The sequence below is a fragment of the Heptranchias perlo genome, chromosome 19 (assembly GCF_035084215.1).
Source record: "Heptranchias perlo isolate sHepPer1 chromosome 19, sHepPer1.hap1, whole genome shotgun sequence".
Classification (NCBI taxonomy): domain Eukaryota; kingdom Metazoa; phylum Chordata; class Chondrichthyes; order Hexanchiformes; family Hexanchidae; genus Heptranchias; species Heptranchias perlo.
In genome coordinates this window covers 17,600,557-17,626,814 of record NC_090343.1, presented here as the reverse complement: position 1 = coordinate 17,626,814, position 26,258 = coordinate 17,600,557, and the positions used below count along the sequence as shown (strand labels likewise).

The 26,258-nt window shown below is 40.7% G+C and overlaps 1 protein-coding gene across 6 annotated transcripts in view; it reads left to right on the top strand.

Moving 5' to 3' along the window:
• The first annotated feature begins 5,445 nt into the window (after nt 1-5,445).
• Nucleotides 5,446-26,258, top strand: part of LOC137335195 (band 4.1-like protein 1) — a 230,893-nt gene continuing 210,080 nt past the window's right edge. For 4 of the 6 annotated variants that reach the window (XM_068000402.1, XM_068000406.1, XM_068000403.1 and 1 more), the window contains exon 1: nt 5,446-5,690. The gene's annotated coding sequence lies outside the window, so the exon portion shown is untranslated. The remainder of the gene's footprint in view (nt 5,691-26,258) is intronic. The other 2 variants (XM_068000405.1, XM_068000404.1) reach the window with 1 other exon arrangement.

Below are 26,258 nucleotides of genomic sequence, written 5' to 3'. Positions count from 1 at the left end.
GCTATGGCGGCCCCCATCCGCAAGATGTACATCTGAGGGGGTCCGCAAGGTAGGTACATGTCTCCGGACCCCGGGGTAAGTGTGCAGGTTGGTGACTTTGACCATCAGGAGGAGGGTGGTGGAGGCCAAACTTTGTCCCAAGTGACAGAGCGGCCTCCTGCAATGGCTGAGGGTCTCCCCCCCCCCACCTGTCAAATGGACCTTTGCAGCTGCCACAGGCTGACGGCTGCAACACGTCCATTTCAACTGGGAGTGTTTCCCCCAGTGTGTGAAACAGTCCCATGTTTATCCAAAATCACACACAGTCCCTTAATCAGGTCAGTTAATGACCTGTACAAGCAAAGTAAATACTTTCAAGAGGCATCCCGCTGGCTTTAATTGCCTGCGGGATTCCCACCAGCGGGGGCTGCGCGCGCCCTCCGGCACGTCATTGGGGAACCCGGAAGTGGGCGGGATCGAGGCGCGATCCGGTCCCGCACCTGGATTTCGGGATTTTCGGGGCCCCCCTGCCGAGAACGCACCCGGTAGCGGGTGCTAAAATCGGGCCCTATGCAATGAATCTTGATCTCAATATAGTGGTGATAGAGGGAGAAGGTGTGTAGGAAGGCATGTGTTATATTTTGGGTTTTAAAGCTAGACATACTACTTTATTTCAGCATCAATGACCATTCTGTAAGAAGACCTTGCATCCTGATGCACCAGAGCATGTCTTTATCTGCACAATATCTAAGTAAGTGTAGCAAGACCCAGGGATCAAACAGAAACCTCGCCAGTTTACTCCATGTCATCTCCTTATCTTCGATAGGTGGATTGAATATACGTTCTATCAGACCAGACTCACGCTATAAACCTGAATTTATATAACATTAGATAACTAAACAGTATTCAATAAAAACGATATGCTACAGCAATTACAACCTTCACTATTGTCCTTGAATTATCAAAACAACAAAGACACTCTTAATGTGATAAATCTCAACATAAAATGATCCTTGATACATGGTCAATCATTACATGGCAAAACACTACCATGGAGTTACTGACTTAGTGCAGGTTCTTTGCTGGCCTTAGACCGAATTACTGAGCTCCTGGCCACAGAAATGTCCATTAGGAGATGACAAAAAATCATTAGTCCAGTCCTGCAAGCAGACCCAACCCACAACTTCCCCAGACACAACTATCAATCAAAACCACAACCCAGGATGTCAAACATGTGGAATGTTTGTTCCAATTTAGTTTGTATATTTGTGATGGCTGGACAATGAGTTAATTTCTAGTCAGTTATCAAGGTCATTATTCAACAGATTGACTCGAATCACTCTACACTTGATGGATGTTAGCGTATTAAACTTTTTGTTATTCAATAGGACTGAAACTTCAGACATATTAAAGCATTTTGCTGTAGCTTGTAGAAATGATTAGCCAATCATCAATAAAAAATCCAATAAATTGTTTAACAAGATAAAAAGGCTTCATTTTTGTTACAATACATTGGAACTTAGAAGCAATAAAAGAGTGAAGGAACATTGACCATAACAGTAACAATAAAATAGTAAAACACAACAAAAGCTTCAATAGAGAAGGTGGTTGGAGGCTGGCAGTGACAAAGGGAGCACTTATGAGACTGGAAGCTTTTTTCTCTTGTATCTTGCAAAAGGGTTCAAGAAGGTGCAAGAACAATCTTTCTAGATATGGGAGCAATATGCAAATCTTGGATAGATTTAGAGTTGTTGAGGGAAAAAGATGTATTTGACAGAAAAGAGAAAAATGAATATCTTGGAGGTTGCTTTAGCAATGGGGGAGATGCAGGAGTTCTATTTGAGATTGGTGAGGATAGTGAGGTAGAAAATATTGACCCATGAAGAATGACTAAGCGTGGAAGCTGTTGGAGAGACCTGAAAAAACTATGGGGTAGATCTTTGTCTTTACCACCTGGGCGTTAAGCATTGCCTGGGTGGAGCACAGGAAGGAAAATCTGGGGGAGAGGATCACAGTCCAGTAGCAGAACCTGTCTGATTTTCCTTTTAATGAAATTAATAAATGGGAAATTTGGCAGGTACTGTAATGGGCATGTGATCCTCCCCATCTGTTTTTCCATTCTGCGCTCTGCCCAGGCAATGCTTGATGTCTCCGTTGTAAAGAAGAAAATCCACCCCCACGTCTTTGAAGAATTGAACAAGAATTCCATTGCGAACTATAAATAAAAAGTAAAATACTGTAAATGTGAAACAAAAACAGAAAATCCTGGGAACACTTAGCAGGGCAGTTAACTTCTGTGGAGGGAACAGTCAAGTTAAACATTTCAACAGACCTTGAAGGGATAAAACTTGGTGGGGAAAAAATTGGATAAGGGTCCATTTCATGCAGGGGTAGCGCGATGCGCTAGTACCCCGCGTCCAATGGACCCTACACAGGCAGGACGCAAGTTTGGACCCACCCAAGGACTTACCTGCAATCAGCCTTCCTTTCCAGGCCTTGCACGTGGAATCAATGCAATTTGCACTTTCCATCACCAGAGGGCGCTCAATCTCTTAAAGGGAGGATGTTTCTTAGAAATCTCTTAAAGGTAGCTGGTACCTGTTATTTGCTGAAAATAACAGTCTACTGTCTGCGCGGAGTCTGAACAGCGATCAGACATCGCACACGTAAAACACAAATGCAGGTCCCATCCCTATGTTTACACACTGATGAGTTATGTTAAAACATTGACTAAAGGTTGCGCACTACTGAATCCCTCATCCTCCAATCTGCACGCCGGACCTCACCAATCTGCTGATCTGAGTTGGTACCAGGTCTGCGAGAGTGCATGCACCAAGGTTCTCTGCTGATGCACTAGAGATCTTGGGTGAAAGAGGTGAACAGAAGGAGGGACATCCTATATCTGCAGGTGGGGGTGAGGTGGGGGTGAGGTGGTGGGGGGGGGCGGGCAAGAGGCCCTCCAGACATATACTCAAAAGGCAGTGGGAGGCAGCGGGTGATGAAGTCAATGCCAGGCGCACAGCATCATGAACACGGATGCAGTGCAGAAAGAAGGTCAATGCTTTGACATGAGTAGTCAAGGTGAGTGAGGTCAACTGTCAAGTGGCGTCTCCTACCAACTGCACCGCACATTACACCCCCCATCCCCTACATAACAATAAACTCTTTCTATCAGTACTCAAATCTTCCAATCAGGTGCTTCCTCTCATCCTTACACATTATCACTGTTTCAAGCCGCCCACCCACAACTCACAGGCCACACACACTGGCATCTGGTTGGTATTCAACCATGACAGGCACATCACCCAGACACATGTCCCGCTTTCTTGGGGGAGAAGGTGACCCAAATCAAGAGGCAGTAAGTGGCAGTGGCATTTAGCCCATTGAGCCTGTTCCGCCATTCAGTGATATCATGGTGGATCTGTGACCTATCTCCATATACCCGTCTTAGCTCCATATCCCTTAATACCCTTGGTTCACTGAAATCCATCAATCTCAGATTTAACATTCACAAGTGAGTTAGCATCAACTGCTGTCTCCAGAAGAGCGTTCCAAACGTCTCCCACCCTTTGTGTGTAGAAGCATTTCCCAACTTCACTCCTGCACGTCCTGGCTCTAAATGTTAGGCTATGTCCCCACGTCCTAGTATTGAAGTGTAGAAGAGTTTCAAAAACAGTGACAAATGTCTCGGCAGCCAGAAGCAATAATCCAGCCACTAACCTGTAAATCCTGCATGGTCCCTTTAAATAGCGTGGATGGGGGGTCCTCCAGGCGCACTCAGACACGTTCAGATGGTCGGGGTTAAGACTGTGCGTTGAGTTGAGCGTTAAGTCCCAAAATGGTGTCTGTCACTTTAAATCAGCGTTGCACACTGATTGAAGCCATTTTCTCCCTACTTTACATGATTCCAGCATTTGAAAACTGCGCCTGCGCTAACTCCTATACCAAGATGGCATCTTGGATGTCGGAGAGGCCGTATAGCGCCGAAACAACAGGCACTACACGGTCCAATTTAGCGCCTGATACCTGTGATGATGGTTATTGTTATCAGTGGTTGAACAAAATGAAGGTTCTTTACTAAGAGCGTCAAGATTAGAGTTGGAGGTGGAAAAGTGGATTCACATATAAGAAATTAAATGGCTGCTGGACAGGCAGGAAAATGCAGTTGATGTTTCTTTACAATAAAGTTATCTTTATCAGCTCTAATAGTGAACCTAGAGAGGTTATGAGCAGGAATAAAGTTAGCTCAGGAACCTCAGACTGATCAAGACAATAGGCAAAATCCAGTGGAAGCAACGGAATGTGTTGGCCCAGAAATTGCTGGAAGAATATTAGTGTATAAAAAAACCCAGCAATTTGTGGTGAGGAAGAGATATGCCATGAGTTGCAAATTGCCACAAATTGCTGGCCACCATGAACCTCCCCATTGACATTCATTGAGTGTCAAGAAATTGCTGGATTTGGCTTTAAATATAAATTAATCTTGCTGCAGCCATTTAGGGTTGGTAATTCATGTTGCAATGACCCTGTTAATGACATGATTTATGGTCCTGACATGCCACTCAAACTTGGAGGCCTAAAAAGGGAACAATGAAACTGTGGAGTCTCATTCCCACAGGTAGTAAATTGTTCCCAGAGGTTTTTTACATTTAAATTTTTTAAAAAATCTTGCTTTTCCTTTCTGTCTCTTTTTCTCACTCTCTTAAAGCAATCTTTCTTTCCCTCTCTTTATTTCTTTCTGTATCTAATTTGACTCTAATTCACTCTATTTCCTTTTTTGTCATTCGCTCTGTTTCTTTCTCCAGCCTTAAATTTCATTGGTTAAGGAGATAGACCTTGGACCCGACTTTCATGAGGTCCCAGATGCCCCGTTAACCTCCTTATCAATTCGCAATGCAAAAATAATATGACCTGAAGGGTGAGGAAAAAAACCCAATTCACAGTGCTCACTGCCAGATGCCCTGCTCCAGCAATTTCTGGGCCATTTTAATGTGTGTGCAGTAGTCTTTTCACCTTAAGTCATTTTTCTAACCGCACCTATATTTTAATCAACCTGCTACAAAAAAAATCACTGTGCACACAATGTTTATCAATAAATGTCCTAAAATGTCAACGCCTTTTTAAGGTAACCCTCATCTCAAGTTATTCATCAGGTATAACTGCACATAGTTTTGTTGATAATCAGTAACGTGATTAAAAGACTATTTATCATAAAGAATCCTAATCTCAATGTTTATATTATGCATGAGAGACTCTTTGTGTCTGCAGTCTCCTTAAGCGTTCACACCATCTGCTTGATGAGTAATATATAATTTCCGAGCATCGCACATTTCTGGGAGTTTTTCAACGAGGTTACAAAACATTAACTTTGCAGCGGTTTATCACGTGGCGGAAGTCAATGGCAATTGCAGTATTTCTCTCCCTCCTGCAGTAAGGAATTTGTTGCATTGCTGTGAAAGAATTGTGGGATTAAAGCTGGAGGCGACGCGATCTCATTGGGCCGGGCTGGAGGCAGGCGAGTGATTTTAATACGTGGTGTGTAGCAGCGGAGTCGCGCAGTCTGCCTGAGAGTTCGCACTAAGCTTTTCAGTCCTACCACCACCACCACACGTTACTGGAGCTGTCAACGCAGGGTAGTGACTCCCCGATCACAACGTGTTCCTCATGACCATCGCCCGTGCCGCAAACCTGACAACCTCCTGACGCCACAGGTACTGGGTGAAACTGCATTTAATGTCGATTACCTGGAGTAATACCAGCCAGCGCTGTGAATAACCTCGTTGTAATTTACAATTCGAGGGATGGTTCCCTTTTTCATTGCATGTAATGTAGGGAACTGCAATAAACTGCGTTAGGGTGTGCAATACTGATCGATAGTAAGCATACTTTATATATTTTTTACGGATGGAAAAGACGTGGGGCTTGCATTTTTGCTCATTTGTTAATTACAAATACTTTGGGGTAACTTACAGTACTGTAAACCACCAAAATAATCGACATGATCTCCCTCCAACAATCGTGGTTTGGGTAAAGTAAGGGACTGCGATCTCTGCTGTTTGTCCAATCGTGCACAGTACCAGCAGAAATCAGACATTTCCCCCGAGTGAAGCAGCCAAAAAGAGCCAAACAGTATAGTCACGGGGTCTGGGCGATCCGAGGTGGGCTCAGAGTGTGTTGTGATCGTTGTAAAATGAGTTGTTTAGCACTTTTCTACTGTGGTTCGTTTCATTTATGGTACTTTTTTCTCCCCCTCCCCACCTCGATCCAGTCTTACGATGGGTGTGACTGTTAATGTTGTAACATTCAGTGGTACAGGCAGAAACGACAGGCTCTTTGAAGTGTAGCCAGATCCACAGGATGGAAAAACAAAGAAATCTCCACCTATTAAAGAATTCATTTTAAGCTGCTCCCCCGGTAGCTTGATCCAGGGACTGATGCTTATAGGAGCTAGCATCCTAAAATTGAAATACCCGGTGAACGACAATTAATTGGTTTGTGACTTAATAATTTATGGCTGTTTTCGCGTTAACTATTCTGAATGTATTTTTTAAAGCCTTGGTGAGCAGCAGGGAGCAGCGTCTGCTTTGCTCTGACGTGCTGTCTGCATAGTTACATTGTTGGTAGTAAAATGGCAACTAAAGGACTCCTAGGGAGCGTGTGAAACATAGGGCTGGGTAAATTGCGATATACCTTTTTAATAATTTCATACCTACAAATAAAGCAAAACTACATTTCTCCACACTGAAAATAAAGCCAGAATGGTGAAAGGCATATATGAATGACATAGTTGTTTGCAAAGGTTGATAGGTCAGTGGCAGAGGCATAATATGATTTATTACTGATTCATGTCAAAATATAAATATAAAATAAATCCTGGGTGAGATTTAGACATTATATAATAGGATGCAGCTAATTCATGGTTTGTACATCAATACCAAGTGTGTGTTATGATTAAGAAAAAAAGTTATATTTATGGGCCACATTTTATTTATAAGGGTGATTAATGTATGATGATAGGCATTACTGTAATTGCAGTGATCTTTTTTGTATTAAAATGCATGTTTTGATGTGATGCTCAGTTTGGTAGTACTGCTGCCTCCAGAGTCAGGAGGTTGTGTTACAAATTCCACTCCAGAACTTAAGTACATCATTTAGGCTGACGCTTCAGTGCGGTACTGGGAGAGTGCTGCATTGTAGGAGGTGCTGTCTTTCGGGTGAGGCCTGCTTGTTCAGGTGGACGTCAAAGATCCATTGGCAATATTCTAAGAAGAGCAGGATGTTGTGTCAGCCAGCATGCTTCCTCCAGCCAACACCATCAAAACCGATCAACCGGCCATTTATGTTATTTGCTGTTTGTGGGATCTTGCTACGTGCAAACTGGCTGCTGTTTTCAAAGGACAGCATTGACTGCACTTAAAAAGGAAAAAAGCAGTTCATTAGATGTGAGATGTTTTGTGATGTTCTGAGGGTGTGATAAGGATCTATATAAATGCAAATGCAAAAAATTGAAAGGCTTTATATGAAAACTATGCCTCTTTAAGAAAAAACTTTTGCCTTTTAAAATTTGATTGAACCACATTTATTACTTTTTGCCCATTGTATTGTTTGTGCAGCACAGATGCTGCTTACTTGGAAAGTGCTCCTGGGAATATCTTACAGTTGATCACTGCACCATGATTGTATTAAGTCAAGTAACACTTTTATTTAGAGCTAATGAACATTGAAGAATTATTAATATAAATGCATATGTGCTGCAGTTTGTTTGGTTTGCATAAATTAGGGAGAGGGGTGTCACCTTTTTTTCACAGGGTTATGAAGATTATTTATGTTTATCCATGCCTCCAAAGTATATTGTAAATGATTAAAAGTGACCTTATAATGGCAGAAATTTTATGAATTATACAAAGCAGCAGCAGTAAATTAAATTTCCAGGTTGTCTGCAATGTTCAGAATTATTCTTGTAGCAGTTCCTACAGCCTTACTAGCACTGCTATCATTGTGTTTCTCTGCAAAAATGTGATGCAGTGAAGCTGACCCAATGATTATGGAAGGCACCTTCATGAATGCTTAGCACTGTTTTCATGCAAAATTTTTGTGCCTGCTGCCCAGAGTTTACAAACTTATGGAGCTGCAAAATCACTGTTTTTAATGTAAGAGTTGGGAGAATAGTGATCCCTTTCACTGTTCACTGTGCTAATAATGCCAGATCCTTACTCCTATGTTCTCTGCTCTATTTTTCCACAAATGTATTTTACCTATCACAGGCGTGCTTACCTGGCTATAGATTAATCCTCTGTTATGAGGTGCATCGTAATTTATGGCAAGATTTTTAACAAAATAATGCTGTTCAGTTATGGCACCGTCTTATGAACTGAAAAATCAGATCATGCTTCTTATCATGTTATCAGGATGTCCCAAAATACTTCACAATTAATTACTGCAATCTCCTAATGAACTTCATCCTTCAGGTAGGCAGCTTATGTGTCGTAAGGCTTTTCCTCCCCTTGCAAATCTGTAATTGGCTGATTGAAGACAGTCACGTAGAACACTATCAGGTCAACTTGTATATCTGCTTGTTTGGAGAATTCTAACTTTTGAGGAAAATTATCTCTATATTTAAAGTTGTATTGTTGAAACAAGCAAAAAAAAAAGTGTTACACGAAGACAACAATGCAATAATGATCTTGATTAAGTTTAAATTATCTGAAGGTGTCATAATAACGGTAAAGTAGTTTTTTCTTTCAGACAATAAAACAAAGTGCTAATCACAGTATAATTTGAAATAGCTATCTCATTGTGGTGTATATGTTATTTGTTCATTTTTTGTGAAGCAAATGTTTATAGCTAAAACAAACAAGCTTGTGAGTATGTGCTTAAATTCTTAATTGCACTTCAGGGATTATGTCCAAGAAGCATTTTGACCGTTGAAAGCAATATGTTTGCAATGCATTTCACTAAAGATGTTCCAATTTTCTCAGTCAGTTTTACAAAGTTACAAATTATAGGTACTTTATGTATGGAATCATATCATAACCTTTGTTCCATATTCCAGAAAAAATATAGGCCGAGAAATTCAGTGGTGCAGCGCCTGTTTTTCTGGCGCTAAACAGTCTTCTAAGATGCCAATATGGCGGGCAGGAAGCGCCCGCTCATTACGAGCTGGAAGTGCGCCGCCCACTACATTGGTAATGGCCAAAAAAATTGGCGAGCATTGTCCACACGACAGGAGTTAGGCCCTTTACATATGCAAATAAGGGACCTAACCCCCCCCCCCCACACTTTTGAGGTCCCCTCTGCAAGAATGGTTTGCCTGAGGCGACCGGCGCCAGGAGCATGCAGAAAAACTAAGTGTACATGTGGCCTAACAGGGATCACTTGTTCAGCTGCAATCAACAAGGTAAGATTTTAAAATATACTTACTTGAATGTGGAGCTGGGTGGAGAAGGAGTTCTCATCCCGACCCCTCGTTGCTGCTGGCCACCGATCTCTCCACGTCGGCTGCCACTCCCTCCCCCGGCCGCCGCTCCCTCCCCCTCTCCCTCTGAGCCATCCTTGCCACTCTCTTCCCCCTCCCGGCTGCTTAAGGCTACCTCCCGACCTGATTGCTCACCCTCCCGATCTGACCCAAAAATGGGCACATTGGAATTTTTAGGCGATGCTGTCAACTGCAGCCTTCATGTGGAAGTACCCAGGTGCTCGAGTGCCCTCATTACAGCATCATGAAATATTTAGTTTCATCCTCCAATTGATTGATTTAGATGAATTAGAAAAGATATGATGTAATTTATATTATGTTGCTGATAGTTTTAGTTATGTACATAATCCTCTCTGTAACCAGCACTTTCTAAAGTTAGCGGACAGTAAGATTTAATATAGCTGAGTTTTAGAAAATTTTCCTATTAGATGTGCATTCATATTATGAATTTTTTAACCCTGATTGGACTTTTAGGCTTTGCTGGAATCAATTCGAATCTTGATTAATGAATTATTCATTTAATAAGGTTTAATTACCTTTGTTCTAATTCGAGACCCATTGCTTAAATTCTGAGCTGTCTTAATATAAATGAAATTGTTCTGTGGGTAGTACACATTCAGTAGTCCAAAATTGATGGTCAAACAACACGCTAGACATGTTTGTTGAGTTGGATGCTGACCCTGTGTTATCAGATAAACTGGTTTGGGTAGGAGCAGGGAGACAGCTATGTGAAAGACTGCAGCGCTATCTCTAAGGGTTAGATTCAGAATGACAGGCCTGCTTAATGAGCAGGAGTGCTTCTTGTTACAGTTCAGTCTTTCTCCCACCACTTCTCTCTTGTGCTCAGGGAAGAGCAATAGTTTCCATAAGCAGAGCTAATCTCCTATGAACCAAAACCTATTCTGGATGGGAATGTGTGCCTTGGGACTAACAATTACCACTGAAGATTATGTTGGATGCCCACATCATTCTCCTGTCTAAATACTATAGTGTCAGACTATTCAAGTTAAAACGTATAGTTAGACTTATTTACAAGTAAGATAGTTTGCTGAGAAGCAGTGAGATATAGCAAGGAACCAGTGATACCACTTAATACAATAAAGATAGAAACAGTTAAAACTCTTTCGAGAAACTATTTTTCTGTACAGTCTGATAATTTGCATGACCCTTAGATGATTGTTTCGTCTACTCTGTAATGTGATCATTCGTGGCAGATGCAATTCCTATGTCAACTCTCAAAGTCCAGTTGGTCGGTTCAGAACTAAAAGTATTGAGAGACGTCTCCAATAATTCAGAGTCAAAAGTTTCTGAACAAGCTGATGTCTATCAATCAAGTTTAAAGACAGAAAGCAAAATACTGCAGATGCTGGAAATCTGAAATCAAAACAGAAAATGTTGGAAACACTCAGCAGTCAGGCAGCTTCCGTGTAGAGAAAAAGGAAGGGCTAATGTTTTGGGTCTACAATCCTTTGTTGGACCCTGCGTTAGATCAGCCTGACATAGACCTGAAACGTTAACCCCACCTTCCTCTCCACAGATGCTGCCTGACCTGCAGTGTGTTTCCTGCATTTTCAGGCTCTAAATGGTGGTCTGATTTGACAAGCAAGATGCAGTTCTCAAGTCACTGTCCAACTGAAATCCGAGCTGTAACTGCAAGGGATTGACAAACAGAATCAACCAACTCATCAACAGGCAGTAAAAGAATGCAATTTAACACTTTACACTTTGTACAGATTCCATTCTTGTCAGTTTTATAGAATGCGGCTCCATTTGAGCAGCCCTGTGACTGGAGTCGTCTACCTTTCTTAGCAGATTAGAAATCATGGCCAGTACACTGAGTTTAGGAATGTTGGTGGAGCCTTAAAAAAAAATTAAATTGGTGACACACATCGCTTATACAGCAATGGCTGATCCACCAATTGATCTGCCAACTCACAGTTCTCCATTCCCTTTCATTGAAGGATCAATGTTGGTACGGAAATTGGGAGAACTTCCTGTGCTTCTTCAAAAAAGTGTCATGGGATTGTTTTTATCCACGTGAATAGGCAGAGGAGCCTCAGTTTAACATCTCATTCAAAAGATGGCACCTTTGAAAAGTAGTCTCTCAGAGCTGCACTGTAACGTCAGTCTAGATTAGGTGCTCACATTTTAGAATGGGGCTGGAATCCATAACTGTCTGAACCAAGGCAGAGTGTTACCGCTAAGCTGAGACTAAAGGGTGATTTTAACCCGGCTTGGCAATGGAAATCGGGCAGGTGGGGGATTAAGATCGCCTGGGCCCCACAAGGAAAGTTTTTAGACCTGAGCTCCCATCACGATCGCGAGATCCTCCTGAAACCCCCCTCCCTGCAACTTATCTGAGTGCCTTAGACTGTTTCTTTAGAACTTGTCGCCGATCATTCCGCTCCTGTCCATCGGCCAGTTGCTATTTCGGGTGGGCAACTGGAGTTAAAATCTCCCAGGCTTCCTGCTGCTGAGGTCGGGGTGGTGGGGTGGGGCGATTGCCGCATACTCTGGCGTCTGCCCGCTCGATTCCCTCTCCAATTTAAAATTGGGACTCTCATCTTTATCTGGATTGCAGTTATGACGTGGGCTAAAGATCTATTCTAGGTTTGTGAGAACTTGACACAACTACTGTGCAGTGAAATGCATTCATTCACTCCAACTGTGTTTACCTTTGGTCACGAGGCATGGGGCAAGATACTGTACCACAATGCTTTAACGAGAGACAATTTAGGGAGAAAATTAGCAAGAAAAAGGGGTAGAAAAGGCATGTGCCCGATCGAAATTGGTCTTCAGACCTCGTCTGAATAATTGGGGTGATGTGCCTGCGCTGGTCATGCCCATTGGGAGACATCCATTTTGGGCCATCTGCCTCGTTGGCAGTGGCCCTCAGGTAAGTTGCGGGAAGAGGGGTTGGAGTGAGCTAAGGGGTGGGGTACAATCACGACTCCTGTGGAGTTGCCGGATCACTCCTACTCCTCCTGCTTCGACAGGAAAGTATTAATTAAAAAAACCAAAATTTTAAGTACTAACCTTTGGCAGCTGCGGGGGCTGCTGAAGGAGGCAGGCCTGACCCCTGTCCCACTGATCGGTGACTCATTTCTTGAAGGGGTCCTTCAACATGCATTAGGCCCCTAATTTACATATTCAAGGTGCCTCATGGGCGGATGCCTAAAATTTGGGCCCCATGAATTTAGCAGTGGGACCAGTGCCTGTGCAGGTTGGGTGCAAGGCATTCCATTGCTAAATTGTTATGTGTTGCGCCCGCTTTTTGGGTGTAAAATAGGCGCAACACGTACAAATTTCTACCCCAAACTATTGAACAATTGGCAGTCAAGGTTTTACACTGAATTTCTAGCAAGCAAACACAATGTAGTGACAAAACAGTTATCTGCTGAACAGGAATTGTCTATACACCATACGTTAGCCTGTTTTGTTATAAAGATTGATGGTCTCGGACTCCGTTATTGGTTTCAACCAGGCAGCAGTCCTTTTACACTGTCTGTTTGGAACTGTTATTCACTTACTCAGGACTCCCTGAGTACGTCATAAACCCAAATAGACACTGCACTGCAATCAAACTTAAGTTGGGTGAGACTGCCTGCCCCAAGGTGTTTCTCCATTTCTCTCCAGTGTCCATTTGAGTCTTGACTCCAGACTTGTACTGAAACTTTAACATTGCTGCAAAGCGGATATCACAGTATAAGCAACCGTAGATATTTGGAAAGATTATTCAAGTCAAAGACAAGTGGAAAATAATATTGACCTTTTTAGCAGCAATTTGTAAAATTACTAACAAAAAAAACATATAAATCCAACTTTGAGAATCTGTTTACAATATATAAAAACTAACATTGTAGAATACAGTTGCTTTAATTTGGTATTTTGCTAGTTAATAAAGTGGGTGTCTGCAAAGCAAGTGTGCAGGGGACCAAGGATTCCTCAAATTTATTTTAGCTAGGTGATTGAACAAGTTGCTGAAAATTGCTATAGACCTGAATGAATTCACTTCAGGAAAGTCTGTGCACCATCTGTCAACAGTGTTGATGCCTGAAAGGTTTCATTTGACTCCACAAAGTTTGGTGGGACTCCTGAGAACTTGCAGTCAAAGGGGTCAGAATCTGCTGTACTTCAAGGCACCTAAGTGTTGACTAAAAATTAACATCGGTCACAAGCTATTGCTACAATGTATTTTCTGCATGCTTTATATATCTGTGGCTACAGATCAGGCAATGAAGAAAGGAAATGAGTGTAAATGTAGTCTGTTAAATAAACCTTTAAACATATCATATACCTTGGAGCCGATTGCATTAATCAAACTGTAGCTGCTAATTCATTAAAAAAAATTGTGATTTTGGATATTGTTATGTAGTACAGAGAAATATGGGTCGTTTTAAATGCAGTTTTAAAGAGGAATTGCAGCATTCCTTCCCTAGACATGAAAAGAACAGCTCTAGAACTCAGTATCTTATTCATTTTTATTTATATATAGAGATAGATTTCCTGTGGCATTGCTCACAGTAAGTCAGTGGAAATGTTGTTCTATAATCATAGGGCTATGTATAGTACATTACTAGTTGATCTCTTTGACTCGAGGGTAGGGTAGTGTAGTGATTATGTTACAGGGCTAGTAATCCGGAGGCCTGGATTAATAATCATGAAAACCCAACTGATTCACTAATGTCCTTACCTGGTCTGGCCTATATGTGACTCCAGTCTCACACCAACGTGATTGATTCTGGACACCATGAAGTCTCATGGTTTCAGGTCATACATGGGCAAGGAAATCTCCTGCTGATTACCACCTTCCCTCAGCTGATGAATCAGTACTCCTCCATGTGGAATATACTTCTATGAAGCGTCCTGGGATGATTTCATACGTTAAAGATGCTATATTAATGCAAGTTGTTACTTTGCCGAATTGAAGTAAGCATTTATTTAAATATATTATCCACAAGTCAATAATACCAATGTAGCCTTATTTACCTCTGTCCCTTTTAATGCTTAGACCATTGTTAAATAGGTCAATAAATCGCAATGGTTTACCATTTTTAAGTAAAGGTGAGAAGGTACATGTGTCAGAAAGGTTTAAACATTACAGATGGCAATAACTTGACACCTAACCTGAATTTCTTGTATGCATAAAGGGGTGAAACAATGATGATTCTTTCAGCTTGTACGTCTGTGAAAGCCAAGTAGCTCCAAAGAGCCTTCACAGATCTGTACAGAGTGCGAGTGAGCACCATGGGGAATAGACTGGTTCTGCATAGAAAGTGGCTTTGGGCTCTTAAAAAATCAGGTTGCCATTTCAAATATCATGATTTTTGTGTTTTTTTTCAAACGTACAAGAAGTGAAGCATTTAGCAGGTGGCTGAGACCTATGCTGGACAGAGCATTGACATTGCAGGAGGGGGAAATGGGCGTGCCCGCCACGGCTCATTTTGCTGATTGGAGTACACACAGCAGATGCAAACTATTGAATATGTGGGAATGAACTGCCAAAATATGAAATAGATGTTCTATTAGTTGTAGCTACACAGAACCAACAAAGCAATAAACCTCATTGTGGTGTTGAGTCACCTTTTTAAACAATGTTGTTAATAATAAATGTAGCAGCATATTTTATCTGTGCAGCATTGACAATGTTTGTTTTAAGGTAAGGAATGGAAATATAACTTGAGAATCTGAAGCTGTTTTAAATGAGGGGGTATAGCATTGTGGTGATCCTTTTCTAACAATATATTTTAAACTGTTATTACTTCAATTCTCTGGTTTGCATTTTTCTGATGTTTTAGAAGAAAGCATGCTTGTATTATAGAATTAATGGTAATATACAAGTCATATTAGCAAAGATTTGGCTCATAGGCCATTCTGATCCAGTAGGTTGCAGCTCAAAAATATTGAAATTAGATGTTAATATTTGACTTGAGTCTTTGTTAGATGTTCACACAATGGCTGAGCTATTGATGGCTGTAGAATTTGACTTGCAAAGTTGGATCTCACAAATCTACATTTGAAGTAGACAAAATTACATCCCTCTTCCCTTCCCCCCCCCCCCCCCCCCCCCTCCAAAGGAGATTTTAAATTGGAACAAGGTGGTGGTTGAACAACAGCAAATGCACTCAAAATATCAAGCATCATTTAACATTTATACTTCACAGCAGAGATTTCCGAGACTCATACTTTGAGAATCCCAGAACTGCTTAAATCACCAGTCCATTTCCCTGAAGCGTCACAACAAAAAAACCTGGGTATGACTCCAGACATATGTATCAAACAGCAGCCAGAAAAGTATGCACTGCAGAGATGAAAAAATATCTTTCAAAATGATTTGAAAGCCGACCTACATTGCAAGGAAAACTGCCTTAGGTATCCAAACTGGAAATAGCCACTGAACCTGGCTAAAGGCACCATGCTGTTTGCATATTAAAATTACAGAGTACACCACTGGTACTGAAACCTGATTTTTATAAAAACATTAGTATGCAAGCAGGTCATTGTACTGGATGATTGATGACAACGAGGGGTGGGGAGAGGGCTGGGAAAAGTTAAGCCCTTTTATTTTGTAAGTAAGCAGTATTTCACTAGAAGGTGAATCTGGACAGTTTATGAAGTCAGTAAACATTAGAGACCAAACTCTTATCAATTACTCCATTGACCTATTAATTTTGCAGTCCCTTGAATCTGAAAGTCAATAATAATAATTTTTCTTTTTGAAGCCCCTTTGAAAGCCAATAACAAAGGAGGAAGCACTGAAAGCCCCTATAAAGAATTTCAAAGTGGTCACATAGGTAAATGTAGTGCTAACATTGCAGGACTATGGGGAAAGAGCAGGGGAGTGGGACTAATTGGATAGTTCTTTCAAAGAGTTGGCACAGACACGATGGGCTGAATGGCCTCCTTCCCTGCTGTAAGATTCTATGATTCTGTAGGCACTGGCTCCAATCCTGCTCAAAGCTTCCTTCACCCCATCATTGTCAACCGTGCCTTCAGCTGTCTAAGTCCTTAGCTCTGGAATTCCCTCCCTAAACCTGTCCACCTCTCCTTCTATAAGATACTCCTTTTGACCAAGCCTGTCCTGATGTCTCCATCTTTGGCTCGGTGTCAATTTTTGTCTGCTTATACTTCTGTGAAACGCCATGAGATGTTTTCCTATGTTAAAAGTGCTACATAAATGCAAGTTGTTGTTGCCCAATAAAATGGTGATCTGGCTGTATTGCATTGAACTAAATTGCATTGTACTTTACTGTCTTTTATTACTTACAATTTGAATGTGCAGGTCAGCTTTCCATTATATTTATTATTTCTCGTTCTATGAATGCGATTGAAATGTTACGAAATTTTTAGGTTTTCTGTGTTATAAGAGGATTTTTTTTCTGCTTTCTCAACCAATTTTCTGCAGGGGTTGACTTGCTGCTGGAGTACGATTTAAGATGTACTGGTTGCCCATCAGTATGTCACCCAAGTCCGAGTCTTGACCATGGCGACTGTCAAGGGTCATCAGGGTCGAACCCGATCCTGCCCACATATGTGCACTTCTAGCCAGGGTCATGGGGCAGTGATCATGGGAGGCTAATTTTCACCTCCCTAATCCAGGGACCCTAAGAATAATGGCATTCCTATCTTGCCCCAGTTGAAATCATATAACTTGGCACGTGCTAGGGATTGATCTTGAGACCTTCTTAGTCTGTATGGCTTAACTACTCATTTGATAAACTCAATGTGCCATGAGTGGAGATGATAGTGTTTGTTCAGCTAATATATCACAGGATGATATTGAATAATACACTTTTACCTGGTGACATTCTTTATTTCATTTTGTTACGATTTCTCAGGTTGTAATAGATCATAATCCACTCCTTTTGTAAAACTAAATTGCTAAGTTGAAAAATAATTATCATATTTTAGGTGGTATTGTAATAATAGGAGTGTCTTATTTTAAATATATGCTTAGATACTAATTTCATAGCTGAAAATAATGTAACTTTCCACATACCACATATTAAGACCTTTACTAACCTGGGACACTGGGATGATGAGCAAAATTAAGGTAAGATTCTTTGGGCAAAGTTTTTAGTAGGTAGGTATGTTTGCCAGGGTTGAAATTCCCCCCTTTTGTAAGGTAAGGCAAGTATGGAATATAGGTTGGATAGAATGTTTCCTGGTATTCAGTAATTTAAATGGTGCTTATTATCAGTATATTTTATGAGGAGCCATGGACATTTTTTCTGACTTATTGGATCAATAATTCCAATGAAAAATAAAGGACTGTCTGAGTCAATATATCTGGTGCATTCCATTTTCCAATTATTTTTCTGTTATCTTTTATTTCTTCCTGCCTTGGCTTGCCATTTACTTTCCTTTTACTCTTTAGGGTCGATTTTACATGTCTCCACTCCTAGCATGGAGTCTTGCTTGTCAGCACCGTGGATCAGACAATCGGGTGCGGAGGTCAGCGTGTCCGATTTGTGGTGATTCCAATTTTCCGGTGATTAATTTTGTTTCTATTCACTGGTTTATATTAGCCACAAAGTTTTTTTTTTCACTTTTTAAAAGGAAGCGAGCAAAGCAAAACTATTTTCATCAGATAGCTTTTTGCTTGGTCTAACCCTCCGCCCATCCACTGATTCCTCAGGCTAATATATTTTCAGCTCGTACTAACCTAAAACCACAGCTGCTACACTGGGGTCGATTGGAATTTCTTCACCCCAGGTTTTTGCACAAATGTTAGATTTTGGCGATTTTATGCAAGCTGTAAAAATAAGATCAGCTGTCAAATGTTTTGACTTTTGCAGGACTCCAATTTAAGCCATCAGGCAAGACAGTCAGATCAGTAGAGGACTGAAATCATGGATTTCTGCCAGCTCCAGCATGTAGACAATCCTGACCTAGGAGCAGACTGTAAACATGTGTTGGTGCAGGAATCAGTTCACTGGTCCACTGAGCCATTTATATTCCCACGGTCACTGGCTGTTTGTAAATCTTACTTTGCTCAGTCCAGCTTGCCAATTTTAATAACCCGTAAACTATCATAACATTTGTTGCATAAACTATATGAAGCTCCTATTTATTCAGCAGTGTAATGTCTCACTTACATTACAGAACTGCTTTGGAAAGTGGTTTGTGGATATTTGCAGCTTTGAGCTCATGTCGGCTAAACTGTTTACAGGATAGGACGATTTCACCAGCAGGAAGGTGAACGTAACCGCCAAAGTACATGGCTAGAGCCAGTTTGACTGCGTCCCACCTGCCTCCACTCTCTTGCCATACTGGTTTGGGAGCACATACTCAGCACTATGGCTTGTCAAATGCAGAAGTTTTGAGAACTGCAGGCACACTGTGTGACATACAGTTAGAAATGTTCTAACATCTGCTTGAGTTACAACATGGTTAGAAAATAGGAGGCTTCCCCCCCACCCAACTTTTGTCAGCCAATCCTTGGTGATTTTGTTTTGTATGTTTCGGAGTGCTGTGTATGCTGCATGGCTTGGCAGCTGCTATCAGCTCTAATATCTCTTTTGGTCCACACTACTGCATGCAGACACTTTGCTCTATACCAGTTGCTGGGTTGCAGCACTGTGCAGCTTGACACATTACATCCACCTTACAGAGCAAGGCATCCCAACACTCTTGTTTCTATGCTTTTTTAAAAAAATCTGTTTTACACCTTGTACATTGTGACAGTGATTGTCACCTGTCCTAGATAAAGAGATGCTCCACACATGTTGGAAAATCCCATGTAACAAATGGGCCAGTGCATTTGGCTTATTTGTCTGTCGATTTCGGGGTACTGAAATTGACATGGAATTCATCAATTGATGGCTCTGCAAAATGGGAAGGACATTTTCACGTTGAATCCTTTACTGCAGTGTATACTGTTGCATGTGTTGTGTACAGCTGCAAGCATTCTTGAATCAATTCCTGTTTACTACAGTAAACAAGATGTTGCATAAGCTCTGTTTCGGCCCAGATTTTGTAGAGTGTTGAATAACTTTTATCTGCAACATTTGAGGTGGATTCCTGCATTTGAAAATGATTCAGTAACATCTGGGTGCAATTATTAAACATTCCCAGGCTGGTGGTTTCTGACTTTTTCTTGAATGCTGATGGAAATAAACATATATGTTAGATTGATTGACAAATACAATCTATTTTTAAATGTATTGATTTAGGATTATACATTTTCATTACATAGCATAACATTTACAGTACAGAAACGGGCCTTTTGGCCCAACTGGTCTATGCTGGTGTTTATCCTCCACATAAGCCACCTCCCACCTTACTTCATCTCACCCTGTCAGCATAACCATCTGTTCCTTTCTCCCTCATGTACTTATCTCGCTTCCCCTTAAATGTATCTGTTATTCGCCTCAACCACTCCATGTGGTAGCGCATTCCACATTCTCACCACTCTGAGTAAAAAAGTTTTTATTGAATTGCTTGTTTCCTTTCAGCATCCAATGCATTTATAGTATGGTATGGCATAGGGAATGTGGCTGTACTGTATGAGGTCTGGCAGCATTTCCTTTTACATCATAAGCGATAATGTAATTGGCTTCAACACAGAATGACCACTATCCCAGCTAATGAATATACATTGATAAATTTGATCTACATCATGCGGGAGGAAGCTGGTGTTAAAGGCTATTGTCAGTATTCTCTAGGATGGACTAAAAAGACTTGCTGCTAAGTAACATTAGGATGAAGTGATAACTCTTTGCCAAAGAATTAGCAGATCTGTTGTGAAATTAGTGGTTTTAAATTTAGTTCATGATGTTCTTCTTATTCATTAAAATGTAATATCAATCATTGTACCAAGTGGTGAAATGATATGGTATCGTATCTGATGGACCATGTCCTTAGGTTTTAGTTCCTGTGTAAGATAACATTGTGTTATTTCATGAGAAAAATCTGATCAAAATATTATGTGACAATAATGTCCAGTAACTAATGGTTCTCAACATTTGCTTTGGCCTAACCTGCTCGCCTCACACAATTTAAAACACATCATCTATGTACTGAGTTAGGTTTTCCCAGCCCTTTTTTGCAGAGCAGAACCTGACACATAGATTTCCTTGCAGAACACTTGAAAATATTTTAATGCAGCACTTCAATGGTGCAATCACACTCCACAAGCTTAGTGTCAATGTGAAACTAAAGCCGAAACCACTTTGCACCAATGCTAAACTTGGAATGTAAATTGGGTGTGAAGGCTTGAACTGACTCCGAAGCAGAATGAGATTCCCTTGTTTAGGGAGTCTCTTCCGCTTTGTTCTAGGCTCACGTCGAGCCCTGACGCCATAGATAAAGTAAATAAAGAGAAACTGTTCCCAGTTGAGAAGCAGAGGACACAGATTTAAGATGATTGGCAAAAGAACCAAAGGTGACATGAGGAAAAACTTTTTTACGCAGCGAGCGGTTATGATCTGGAATGCGCTGCCTGAAAGGGTGGTGGAAGCAGATTCAATTGTGGAATTGGATAAATACTTGAAGGGGGAAAAAATTTCAGGACTACGGGGGAATGGGACTAACTGGATTGCTCTTAGAATGAGCTGGCATGGGCTTGATGGGCTGAATGGCCTCCTTCTGTGCTGTAACCATTCTATGATTCTGTGATTCTATAGCTGCAGTTTTGGTGTGAAGCAGAACAGTTACATTGTAAATGCAGCCTAAGAGACTCCCCAAAATTTTTAGGTACAAAATGTTGCATCGAATTTTTTCTTGTTTGCTCGGAAATATGGCAGCTTTAATAACATCGTAAAGTACAAGATTCTGCTAATAATAACCCTTAAACTTGCTGTGCTCCTGTGTAGAATGTGGCCCCACAACAGTAATTTTTGATTATAACTATCAGAACAGCTTAAAATGAAAAAGAATAATTTAGTGTATTTAACAAAGAATATGTTGAGTTGTTACCTCATTTGGCAGAAATAGTATAAGTCTCTGGCAATTTTAACTGTTGGGCCTCATTAAGATGCCACTGGTCCATTTCCCGCCTGGAGGCTGCTGACCTCCATAAAAACAAATTTGATTTTTCCTTCAGTTACAGAATATTCCAGTTAATTATATAGCCCCGAGTTCTGATATTCCACTTAAAGAATTAAGGATATGTGATACATATGTGTTTATACTTGTGATCAATTACTGAAAGATCCTAACCTTTTATGTTATGGGGTGGTGTAAGATTGCCCTTTAAGCAGAATCCCATGGTCTTTTAAGCACCATAGTTTATAGTTTGCAGTTTGCTACCAGTCCCCATTGGGTCCATTGGAGGGCCAGTAGGTTAGATCCCCGTGTTTAGTGCTGCATCTGGCAGCAGCTCTTGGAACCCACAAAGTGGGTGTTCACCTCTCTTGTATTGATCACATGTTGCGAGTGGGAGGTTCACCTCTTGTATTGATGATATGTTGCGGGTGATGGATGTGCCTGAAACCTGCCATTGATGCCTCATTATTGGAGTAAAAGAATCAGGTAAAAATGCAGGTGCAGACTTTGTTGAAGGTGAAAATCACTTTCTGATTTGACCCAGGAGTGAAACAGTCAAGCCATTCTGGATGTTTTATTTTTATTCATTTAGTCAATTTGTTTTCTGCTGATCAAAGTGAAGGAAATCTGTCTGGGCTGAGTTCAGGCTGGGGTCTCTCAAGTGAAAGGACAGTGTGCAAATCCACTGAACCAACCTGTTCCCAAACCACTCTGGTGTTTTTTTAAAAAAAATCCTTCATTGCAGATATTGATCATTCTTTATACACCTTCGAGACAGAACGCCTATCATAATAACTGTTCACATTTGTATGCACCAGTGTTTGCCGTCTGTAGTCCTGTTCCTTTCATCTATTAAAATGTAGAGTTATAAAATATTTTATAGCAGAATTGATGGATTTACTATGCAATAACAACAGCAATATTGTCATTTTGTTTACTGTATTTTTAACCTGCATTTTCACTGGGCAGGAGCACAAATGGTACGTTTATAATAAAAAAAAAAGCAGAGTATACCAAGAGAAAGAGGAAGCCATACAAGGAAAGATGTTAGAGTAGAGAGAAAACATATGACATACGAAAAGGATGGACAGAAGAAGACTAGCTGGTCCATCAAATCTGCCCCATCCAGCTATGTTGCAATTAGACAGCACAACCCCACCGCCCCCCCAATACTCCCCATTCACCAGCAGCCCTGTAATCTGCTGGGTGAGGCAAAAAAATCTTTGCTATTTTGGGGAGGAAAAAGAATTCTGGGAATTACTTCTCTGTATCCTGAAGGTGATCAAAAACAAGTTCCAGGAAGACGCTTCATTTCCCTCAGAAATCCTACATAAACAATCACCTTCCGTTGCAGGTACATTTTGATTTAAGTTTTAGCCTTGGCTCAGTGGTAACACTCTTTTTACTCTGCATCAGTAGGTCATGGGTTCAAATCTCACTCCAGAGTCGTGAGCACACAATCCAGGTTGACATTTCGATGTGGTACTGAAGGAGTGCTGCACTGTTGGAGGTGCTGCTTTTCTGATACGTTAAATAGAGACCCTGTCTACCCTCTCGGGTGGATGTAAAAGATTCCATGACACTGTTTGAAGAAGAGCAGGAGAGTTTCCTTGGTGTTCTGGCCAACATTTATCCTCAACCAATACCACCAAAAATGGATTAACTGGTCATTTATCTCCTGGCTGGTTTGTGGGACCTTGCTGTGTGCAAATTGGTTGCTGCATTTCCATACAACGGTGATGACACTTCACCAAGTACTTCAGTGTGCAACACTTTGGGATGTCCTGAGGTCTTGAATGTGCTGTGTAAATGCAAGTTCTTCGGTTCTTTCATTCTTAATGCTGCATTGGATGTCAGATAAATGTCACAGAACTCTGATTGTTTTCCTGCCAATGCATTAAATCACTTTTTTTTGAGGAGAGGCTTCATGATACTTGAATAATAGGGGATAAAATACATTGTTCTTGCAATTCATTTTATTTTTTGTTTCATTTTTTTATGGTGACCCACGCATACTTGGCAAGGTATAAACAAAGAAAATTGCCCCACACGAGGTTGTGTCAACAGTCAAAGAAAGGCAGGAGTTACTGGGTCAGTTTCAGCTTTAGGTCAGTTTTAGGTACATGAGATGCAGATATCTAGATGTATACCTTTTTGTCCCTCTCAGGACTGCGATGAGTCCAGATATCAGATCAAGAATCAAAGTGGGTCTGAGGCAGTTCAGTGTTTGGGAGTTCAACAGGGTTAATGTACAAAATGGGCACATGATTCTTATGAATTTATGGATAAGCTGAATGTCCTTTTTTTAAAAAAGCAAGTGAGGTATTACCCTAATCTAAGATTTTTTGAAATAATTAGAAGGATTGTCCTCATTCATTGGTTTGAAGAATCTTATTGATACCATATGTGCAGTCTGGGAACAGGAAATCTTTTTCATATCTTCGCATTAGTGATGCCATAATTATTTGCTTGCAGGAACCAAGACTAGTGGGAAATACTAGGCTGGATTTTTCATTAATTGATTTTAAATGAATGGAAAAATCAAACCATCATCCCAGTCAAATCCAGTCCTAGCTTCATAATAGATGAGGGCTATCTCAACTCCAGTCATGAGTCATAAAATCACATGGACATTTAGTCTCATGGTTTGAGTACAAGCGCAATTAAAATTACATTGAAAGTTTCCCAGTTTAGAGAGAAAATCAGCAATGATTTCAGTTCCTTACAGAAGGTTGTTTAAGCTAGTAGTTCCACACTTCTGGCCTATGAAATGGAACAGAATTATTCTGCATTGTTGAAATGAGCCAGTTTTGATTACCCGTCGCCGTATTGGATAAACAGATTTATGTTTTGGCTGTATCCTTCTATCTGTGAACAATAAGTTATCAGCGCTGTAGCTTTAAAAATAGTTTGTTCAATTTTTGTTTCAAATTAACCCAGCTTTGTAATTACCTTCCCCAACCAAAGACTGGGAACCTTTTTTTAAAAAAAAATGTGCAAAGAAGTGGTGTATTACATCATAATTTTAAAATTGTAAGACTGCAACCTGACTCACACCTGACATCAGGATCATTTTAAAGTGGGGCATATTCAGAACTGCCTGTGTGTCATGTAAGGAGTGGTTTGTTTTCTCAGTATCTTGAAACTCGGACTGCATTTTCACTAAATATGACAGGTAGCTTTCTTTGTGCACTAGATTATGTGTCTGCAATATTTTGTACATGAAAACTAACTTGAAATAGAATTGAAACTGAATTTTTTTCCCACTGGATTTTTGCTGAGTTTTGATGTAATAACATCTGCACTGATATTGTTCTGTGTGTCAATAAATATGGATTTCTTGTGATAAATAATAAACCAAACAATGGATAATGCCCTTTCACCGGAAAAACAAGGCCATTGGTACATAATAATTGCCTACATTTCATTCTTCACCATTTCAAAATTTCATCCATATCAAAAAGATTCTCCAGTGTACTTCAGATTTCAGTCTGGTTATCTTCCTAATGTAACATCTGGAGTGAAGACTGATGATAATGTAAAAAAAAAGCTGCATGGGAGGACACCAAGGAGATAGAGAGAGAGATTCTGGGTTCCTGCCCTTCCCCGATATCCATCGCTCCACCATTGTCAGCCATGCCTTAGCTGCCCAGGCGGAATTCCCACCCTAGACCTCTCTGCCTCTCTACCTCTCTCTCCTTTTACGACGCTCCTTAAAACCTACCTCTTTGACCAAGCTTATGTGGCTCAATGCCAAATTTTGTTTGACAAGGCTCCAGTGAAGTGCCTTGGGACGTTTTACTACATTAACGGCACTTTATAAATGAACGTTGTTGTAGTTGTTGTTGGTATAGCCAGAAAATACAGGATGTGGAAGAACGAGTGCACGGTACAGCCAGAAATTTATTGACCTGAAGTGTAGTAGTTCTGTTTGATAATGGGAGCAGTGAAGACTGAGTCACACAGCAGCTGAGCCCCTTTTTGTACTTTCCTGATAAGGGTAGGAAATTCAACACCACTGTACTTTCACTGGTGTCTAAATTGGTGTGTTTTGTTGTGCAGTATGGACTAATTCACAGAGGATGATGTATTTATCCACTGCTATCCCCAAGAGCACTGCAACCGCTGCATTCTGGGAGGTTATGTTCAAAAATACCAGAAAAATAGAGGGAGCACAAGGGGAAATAATCTAGCCTGAACACACAGATAACAGAGAATGTCAACATCAGAAAGACAATGATATCAGGTGCCAGGAATTTTTGGTTTTGCTGGTCAGTGTAAGTTTGTTCAGCAAAGAATGAAGTGGAGTTTGATATTTTGTTCCTTAAATTGATAGAAAGCCATGTTTTAAATACATGGTTTCCCTTTTAATAAAGCCTTGGATTATTGCTGCATTCTGTTGGTAAAGTATTTCGCTTGGCTGCAGTCAAAGGCTGAGATTTGAAGGCTCTGTGAGATTACTGGGCTCTTTAAACCATAGGAGGATCCAAGATTCTCTCTCTGAATTCTTAAAGCCTAAATAGCTGTTTCAAGCATGTACATATTTATCCAAGAATGAAGGAAGAGAGGACATTCAGATTAATTCTACTGCCCTTCTCCTACCCATTACTTTCAGTACTGATTTTCCATCTGATGTCTAAGGGTAAAAAGACTGGATTGGATTCAGAGAAACTGATGGATCCAATAGATAGCGACCCCAGACTGCTATGGAAATGGATGTAATGGGCACAAAACATAAAATAGCTGATCTTTGTTGACAAAAATATTTGAAAAGCAAATCTGTAAATCATTCTATTCCAGACACTGACACCAAATG